This window comes from Dioscorea cayenensis, chromosome 5 (assembly GCF_009730915.1).
Source record: "Dioscorea cayenensis subsp. rotundata cultivar TDr96_F1 chromosome 5, TDr96_F1_v2_PseudoChromosome.rev07_lg8_w22 25.fasta, whole genome shotgun sequence".
NCBI lineage: Eukaryota > Viridiplantae > Streptophyta > Magnoliopsida > Dioscoreales > Dioscoreaceae > Dioscorea > Dioscorea cayenensis.
Genome location: NC_052475.1, coordinates 11665695 through 11675066, shown reverse-complemented (window position 1 = coordinate 11675066; position 9372 = coordinate 11665695).

Genomic DNA, 9372 nt, shown 5'->3' with positions numbered 1-9372 from the left:
ATGATGAATCTATCAATTTCTATCATATACAATAAGCATGAATAGAAGTTCTCACTATACTAAACATGGCATTCAAAGCAACATAGATGAATCCAATAAAACGACATCAATTGAAATTAAAAATCCAATCTTAAGTATGAAATATCCTAGGATCTACCAATATCCAGGCATCGGATGATAGGTTAGGCCCCCATTGGAGTAAGGTCTTATACAATGAAGAAGATGAAAAACAATTAACAAAGTACTAATAAAACCCTTTTTAGCTCCACTTGATTGTCAAGGAAAGCTTTCCAATGACACTTTCTCGGATCTTTTCTTTGGAGACTTCCTCCAGGTAGGTCTCCTTCTTAGGCAGAAACCTCTCTTTGGAATATCTTTGAACCCTAGATGAAAATCACCTAGTAAAACCCCCCTCAAAAATCAGCTGGAAATCTATTTATATCTACAAACATTAAGGGTTACACAGCCATATAAAAGCCATGTACACTAAACCATCATGTAGTTGTGGCTTATGCTCTAAGTTTTCATGAAGTCAAAGATTTACATAGGTTATCCTTGAAATACATGACCTTGTACTTACCCGTGTACTTTGTGAAATGCTCCTCTGAAACTTAAGAATCTTTGCTAATGAGCGAGTCTTTAGATGTGGAAAGTGCATGGTCGTGTTCTAACCATGTAGAGCCCGTGTATTTCACTGAAAATCACCTTTGGCTCCACCAAACCCACCTCTTTTGCTCCCACTAAGCAATAAATCGACATCAATTTTTCTAAAAGACAACTTAAGTGCCACAATTAATGATATGAAAATATGTATAATAAGTATTTATCACTAAGTCATCTGATCGTGATCATACACTTCTTGGAGGCTTTGTTCAGGTCTAGGTGCCACTTTTGTTTAAAGAACAAATTGGAGAAGTTTTGGTACCAATTGACGCAAAGAACAAAACACAAAGAAAAGGTAGATCGAGTTGATAACTTGTTTAGCTTGAGAATGTGCAAATTAACAACAATAATCTAAAATTCAATTTAATCTAAGAATATCCCGGAATTTTAGAGGAAATTAAGAGAATAAATTCCTAAAAAAAATTTATTAATCCCAAAAAAAATCTTACTTTCAAAATCCTAGACATAAAATATACATCCAAATCGAATAAAACAAAAAAATTTGAAAATTCGCCAAAAATGACAAATAAAAAGAAATAAATTATATGCCTAAATAATAATAATGCCACAAACAACGCCTAAAACAGAGATTGCTTGCAAAAGTAATAATTAAAAAAAAATCTTTCTAAAAAAAATAAATTGATAATTCGGAGACCATAATTACCAAATTGCCTCAAGCAAATTCTATCCCATTTTTTCGAAGAAAGTACAAACTTGCTCATCAAAACGTCCCCACATCTTCTCTTCTCTCTCCTAATAAGCACTATGCGTGTTTTTTTTATCTATAATTAATTGTTTGAGTTTTTTTTCTTAGCTATTTAATAATCTAAAAATCGAATTTGAATTTCACTTCTTGTTATGACTTATGTAGCTTGGCCTTTTACAGGTTTCTCTCTCTCTCTCTCTCTCTCTCTCTCTCTCTCTCATTCTATCCTTGTCTTCTGGCTTCTATTCCATGGTAGATATAACACCTCCACTTGCTCTCTATCTTCTCATTTTATCCTTGTCTTCTGGCTTCTTCTATTCCATGGTAGATATAACACCTCCACTTGCTATCTCATCACAAAGTAACTTATTCTTGCCTAACATTGATGTCCACAACTCCGAAGAAAACCTTCAATCATTGCACTCCGTGAAAAAGTTAGACTCACAATAATTAACACAACCACCGGAAAAAAACCATCACGCAAACACCCCAAAATTATAAAGATAATAATAAAAAATTAAATTAAATATATTTTTATTTTCATTATTAAAAATAAATATTTTTTTTCATATATACCTATATATTAATCTTAACTAATAGTACTCTTAGCCTCTCTAATTAATATTTGGACTTATAAAATTGGTTAAACAAACCAAATGAAATTACTCAATAGCCTTTGCACTCTCATTTAATTGAGTGGGTCCCACACCAACCTATCATCCCCTCTCAATATATATATATATATGATATTAATATATATATATATATATATCATTGTATTATATACTTTATTTTTTTGTTTTTTAATTTTGTTTTAATTGTTTTTATTACTTTTCATACGTATATATTTACATAAACATAATTTTGTATATTTTAATATTCTTTTTTTATATATATTGTGTTTTTATTTCAATTTTGTTTTCATTGTTTTTCATTTATATATTATTATTATTATTTATTTTATTTAATTAACCTAATAATATTGGTATTTGTACTTTTTTTTGTATTTTTTGTTAAGTGATTTTTAAAAAAAATTGATTTGTATTATCAGATGAAGCCCGTAGCACAAACACGGGAATCCATACTAGTATTTATCAAGGTTGTCAGACCCGGCCCGGACAATGATCCCGGCTAAGCCCAGGGGTCAGGGGTCAATGGGTTCGACCGGGTCGAACCGGGGTTGAACCGGGGTCAATAATTAAATATAAAAAATATTATAATAATTAATAATAAGCAAATATAATATTAAACCCATAATTATATTATAAAAAAACATACTCAAATTTGATATTTAAATTGATAAATGACCTTATATACGATAGAGTTTTTCTAATTATGTCATTTATTTTTTTACATTTTTTTAAATATTTACAAATTTAATATATTAATATATAATTATCGAACTTCTCTCGATGTTATTTATTTATTTATTTGTTTATTGGTTGATTTTTGTTAAAAATAAATAAGAAATTTAATTCACTAATTCTTATATCTCAATTGAGTTTTTTTATTTTATTTTTAAATTTTCTTATATTTTTATTTAATTAGAATACTTTTAATTTTATATTTTTTTATAATAAAATTACACTCATTTATTATTTTTATTTTTCTTAATAAATTAAATTTTTTTAGAAAGTATTTACATAACACATTAATATATTTTATTTTTAAATGTTAATTTTTGTTGGTATGTTTATGATATATATATATATATATATTGTAATTCTATTTATTGATTATAAATTATAAATTATAAATTAATATTAATAAATATACACGATTTTGTGATTTTAATGAGAAAATAATAATAAATTATTAAATAATGTAAAAAAAATTAAACATTGTGACCCGATTGACCCAGCCGGGTCAACCGGTTCCCGGTTGAACCGCCCGGGTCACCGGGTTAACACCGGGTTTTTTAATACCCGGGTCAATGGGGTATACCCGGGCCGGCCACATGGCAGGTTCCTGGTTTTTCCGGTTGAACCGTCCGGGCCGGTCCGGGTCTGACAACCTTGGTATTTATTAATGCGGTCTTACTATTGAGAGGAATGCATTTAGAAAAAACAAGCATAGAAATTTTAAAAATTTTATATCTATTATGGTACTAAATATAAACTATCCATATATAAGAGATGTGCACAAACATAGAGTTACTATATACTCTGTTCATTTTTTTTATCTGTCACAAATTTATATTCCTTTTTATCTGTCATTTTATAATATCAAGAAACATTTATTATATTTTTTCCAAAATTATTCTTAACACTCTATTCAACTCTCTTATTTGAGTTAAATATTTGAGAGATATTCGAAGATATAAATTAGGTATAATTTTAAAAATATTACTAATTTTTATAAAATTTTGTGAAATAACTAAGTGTCTTAATATGTCATATTCGATAAATCACGATAGATAGATAGATAGATAGATAAAAAGAGATGGAGACAGTAATACATTTGTACTATTATTCTGCATGGCAGAAGATTTGAACCTCTTTTTTGACAAAATATAAATATTCTGCGTAGAAGATCCAGTGCCAAAAGATCAAGAGGTCAGGTAGCTAGAATATGGATTTATGGGTTAAAAAAAATTAGAGCAAGAGGCATTTATCCTTTGGGTGGCAAAAAAAAAATGATAGTTTTTTTTTCTTTTGTATTTTCTTTATGAGAAGCACATATTCATACAAATTAATATTTTTGTTTATTGATTGTGGATTGCATACACTATGGCCTTGTTTGGATTGGCTTATAAAAAGTGTTTTTTTTTTAATTTAGTAGAAGTGCTTATGAAAAAAAGTGCTTCTCCAAAGTAAGGTAAGCACTTTTTGTATTTTCTGTTTGGATTAGCTTTTATATAGAAGTAGAAGTTGTAAAAATAAGCTAAAAAATAGTTTTTTTTCATAAGTTGGTTATGACTAGCTCTTGAAAAAAGCTGTTTTCCAGCTTTCTTTTATAGCTTCTGTTTTTTCAGAAAAGCTAATACAAACAATATTTTTGGAACCCAAAAATGTTTAACTTATAAAAAAATTATTTCTGGGTTTTTCAAAAAGCCAATCCAAACAAGACATATAAAATATACAATATAGATTGGAATAAAGGAAAGCTTTAATGGGTGTGGTGTATATATATAGTCATGTGGGTACGGATCTGTTGAAAGGTCAGTGGGAGCACATGCATGATTGCAAGTGGGTGTGAAACAAAGCATGTAAGCAGTAGTGCCTCAATGAGACGCAATGCAAGTGGGAGAAAAACAATTTCAAAAAGCAATGCTTTCTTTCTCTCTCTCATCTCTCATTTAATCAACAAGGAATGCATTCCTCTCCTTGAACAGATGGATGCAATGAATCCCTCAATCTATACACTTAAAAGGAGAAAACCTGCTTTAGTTACAAAATTTATAAACCACTTTGGGAGGCTAATCCCTTATAAAACAAAAAAAACTGGCTGGAGAACTGCCCCGCTTTGCCAGTTTATCTGTAATTAAATTCCAATCCCTAGGTATTACTTCAATTTTGGCATAACCAACTTCAATCTTAAGTTGAATTAAAGTGCTAATATGCTTCCTGTTCCTCTAGGAGTTTTCATCATTGTTGCTCTCTAAAGCTTAATACACAGCCACACAATCTATAAAAACATTGCCAATTTTCAGCTTTTGGATCCTTGCATTTCTTAGTCCAAATTTCAGGGTGCACTGAGAATAAGCACAAGTATTGAGAACTGTGACTAAAGTGATTCATGAAGATAGAGCTTCTGCATCTTGGTAATTTAGTTGAAGACCCCAGAAGACCAAATAACATCTGGCTTTCTTTTAACACAAGTTGCGTTCAAAAGAAAAATTTAATACAAAATCATACCATATGCATATATAAAACTTTTGAAAATGTAAATGTTATGTTTTGGTCTTGAAATTTTATTTCACTTTCAAATAAAAATAAGTGTTTGAGTACCTCCCAACTAAATAATTTTGGATTTATAATTTGCCCATATTTACTATTATATATATTTAAATTCTATTTCACCAAATTAAAATGAACTTTAGTGTTATTTTTATTATTTTTTTCAAAATATTATTACATATATTTATGCATTTTTCTCTCTCGTTTTTGGTTAGTGTGTTTGCTTTATTGAGGTTTGACGGGTTCGGTCAAAAGACATTTGAAAAGAACTTACTTATAATATTGGAATAAGAGGAAAAAAAAAAAGTGGCAAGTGGATCCGGTGGAGGACACGCCATCTCAAGTACTCTATTAATAAACTAATTCCATACTTGGACGCTGAGTCATGATTTCAGAATATATAAATATATATATATATGTTAAACTTGTCCTTTTATCGTTGGCATAGCTGGATCAACGCTTAAACACATGCACATTAATTTAATAAATTGCAACTATTGTATTTGTTTAGTGGGTGTTGTGGTTCATATCATATGGCTATAAATTAATATATAAAAACTGTATGTAATGATAATAAACCAAAAGGCAAGAATATATGATCAACTAATGAAGATTACATATAGATTTATGAAATCTCAGACTCAAAACACCCACCCATGTTGGGGGGATTTCCAAGTTCTCATTACCTTTTAACATTATGGCATTGGTTTGCTAACTAATTAGACTCTGTGGACCATTAATTCATAAGGAGACAAAAAGTTCAAAGAATTTTTTGTTTTCTTTGCTAATTATGATTAGTTAAAAAATTGGAATTATAAAATAAAATGCAACAAGCGTGCAAAAATGAGAATATATATATATAAAAGATTGGGTATCAACTATTCACAAATTAAAAAAGAAAATGTGTTTGTGTCCGCATGTAGGGATGTAGGTGGGGTGGAGAATCCCCGCAGGGCCCCGCCCCAAAACTTCCCCCCACGGGAATCCCCGTCCCGCTCCACGGGAATCCCTGTCCCACGGGAATCTCCGTTCCGCTCCTCGTCGGGATTCCCCGAAAAAATATACTATATATTTTTATTATATTTATTAAAAATTATTTCAACAGTAATATAATATTATATATATATAATCAATAAATATTAATTTGTTAATATTTTTAGTTATTAATAAGTTTTAGTATATATAACTTTCATATTTAATAGAAACTTAATTCAAAATAATTAAGTTTAAATATAATTGTAACAATAAATTTGACGTTATATATTATTTATTTAGTGGTGGAATTGGATTCTCAATATAAATGATTTGGAGAAAGATGAAACAAATTGATAGAAGCATGAAATTATTGTGCTAGTTTTGCATTATGAATTTTATTTAATGGATTTATAATTTTAATTTAATTTTAAAATTTATGTTATTTGTATTACTTAATTTGTACCTTAATGTTGTTGTTTCATCAAACATTATATTATGACTTGTTAGGAGAAATATTTTATGTGAATTTTTATTTTATATATGATATGTATGTTGTAAAAAAAAAACTTTGGTTGAGAATTTTTATTTTATTTCATCATACATTATATTTTTTTATTTTCAATCAGATATAAGATCTTTTAAGTATATGTGTAACATAAACGCATTGAAATATTATAGTTATTTACGTAAAAATTTTTTTATATCAATGTTTTGGTCGGGAGGGATCCATGGGCTGGGGGGGGATTTTTTTCCCGAGGGGAATTTTTAAACCATGGAATCCCCGCCCCGTGGAGAGCGGGGATGGGGACGGGGATCCCATTCCCCGCCCCGCCCGCCCCCCACATCCATTCCTATCTGCATGGTTACCGGAAACCAATAAATAAAATATCATACATATTTCATATTACAATTCTATTTTCCCCAGTAAATAATTCTATAAATTATTGTATTGACACTCATATAAATAATATGTTAAGCCTGATGACGTGGATTGGCATTATATGACAAGTCAAGGTGTGACATGACAAGAAGATAGTGACGTGACATGTGATGATTCATCAAAGGAAAAGGTGACTATGATGATGATGATGTGGCGAAATATTAATAAAACTTCAAGGATTATGAAGATCAAGGTGGAGAATTTATTTAGTAGATATTTCTCTCAATGGAATCATGTGATGTTCAACTATTTAAAGAAAGTGCATTAAGACTAAAGGATCTCTTCAAGAAAGCTAAGTTTTATTTTAGGTATGATTGTCTATCCTTGGTAAGATCCGGGATGACAATTCATATTTTTGATAGAACTCCTTTTTTAAAAGTTCTATTTGAAGAGAGAGGAATATTCTATCATTGGCAAGTATTCAAGATCATGAAGATTGTATGAAGCTATTAGAAAACACAAGTTAAACTTGGTATGAAGCTATTAGAAGACACAAGATTTAGTTTGGTGTGAAGCTATTTGAAGACACAAACTAAATAAGGTAAGAAGATATGCCAAGGAGATTATCAAGACCATATTTAGCAAACTCAATTTCAAGGAAGATCCAAGAGCTATCTATGGGCGGAACTATTCATGAAGACTAGTCATGTGAGGAGATTGATTGAATATTGCATGAGATATGATTAGAGATTTGAAGATCCAAGCATGGATGATTGAAGATCATGCTTGAAGATAGTGGATGAAGATGAGATCAAGTTTAGTAACAATATTTTCATGAGTCAAACGAAGATCATTTGGGAAGACCAAACTTGGGCCAAGTTTGGAAAGAAGATCGGGAGATCTTCGGTGATCATCTTTGGGCACGTCCCTCGGGAGAGGGAGACCTACTGAAGTAACGAGAGGAAGGAAGTAGCTGCAGGCAAGAGGAGCTCGGGTCGAGTCAAATGCTACGAGGCGGACTGAAGGAACCAGGAGGTTGAAGGTCACAGATTCGGGTGCATCTGGCTAGAACTCAGTCATGTTCAGTAAGGTGTACCATGTTGCAGCTGGGTGTTGCAACATCTAACTTTGGAAGGTGTCCAAGTTAGGAAGCCGCGGAGAATTCTAAAAAAGGTAACTGTATGAGACGTCGATGCGTCTATATAAGAGATCTAGTTCGAAGATTTAGGATGAACCAACCAGTGAGAGACTCTTCGGTGAGAGTTGAGTGTGTGGCCGTCGGGCAATCTTGAGAGGATATTATTTGTATTGAGAGAGTGAGAGAGTGTTGTACTCCTTGTTCTTATACCTCTTTTAGTGGATTATTTCTCCGGGCCTGGCCCCCAGATGTAGATAAGGTTGTGCCGAACTGAATTACCAATTTGCTTGTCTCATTTTTCTTATTTTTATTGTGTGTGTTTAATCCTTGAGTGAGTTTTTGAGTGAATTTAGCACATCACACCCCCACCGGAACCATCATAATATATTAGTTCTTATTTTGACAAAAATAAAAAAGAAAGAATCTTAATAATTTTTTACGGACTTTCAACATATTAAGAACGGGTTGTTTACATAAGGTGTTTGTTTTATTTTTAAAAAGACCTGAAATTGATCCTGAGCCTTCACACAAGATGAAGCCGTAGATATGTTCAAATAACCGAACTTTAGACACACCCATGAGGTGTTGCTTATCGATTTTCTCGAAAAGATAAAAAAAAAATGGTAATCTTTACACAATAGTCGTTCCACCTAGTAATATTCCCTAAATAAACAACTTGAGATAAACTATAAAATTTAAAATTTATAAAAATATATTTAACAATTAATTTTAAAAAATTAATATTAATAAAAATTTATTTTTTTAGTAAAGTAAAATTCAAAATTAAAATATTTAATTATTATTAGTATTATCTGAGTCAAATTTTGGTTAATTCAAATAAAAATTTTCCTTTCCAATCAAAATTTTAAAAAATTATCTTAATTTCATATTATTATCTGTTGTTGCCCGAATACAGCAGTGAATTTGTAGGGGACCTCAAATTTGTAGAACTTCGAACTTGGACTTGGAGATCGAACAAAAGGAGTTGGAGTCTCTTCCTTCTTCAGATGCCAAGACCTATAGCAGTGTGGGAAGTGTTCCTCACAAACACTCCGATGGCTAAGTCAGTAGAGAAAAACACTTGTCTTCCTTTGCTCCCCTCTTCCTCCAA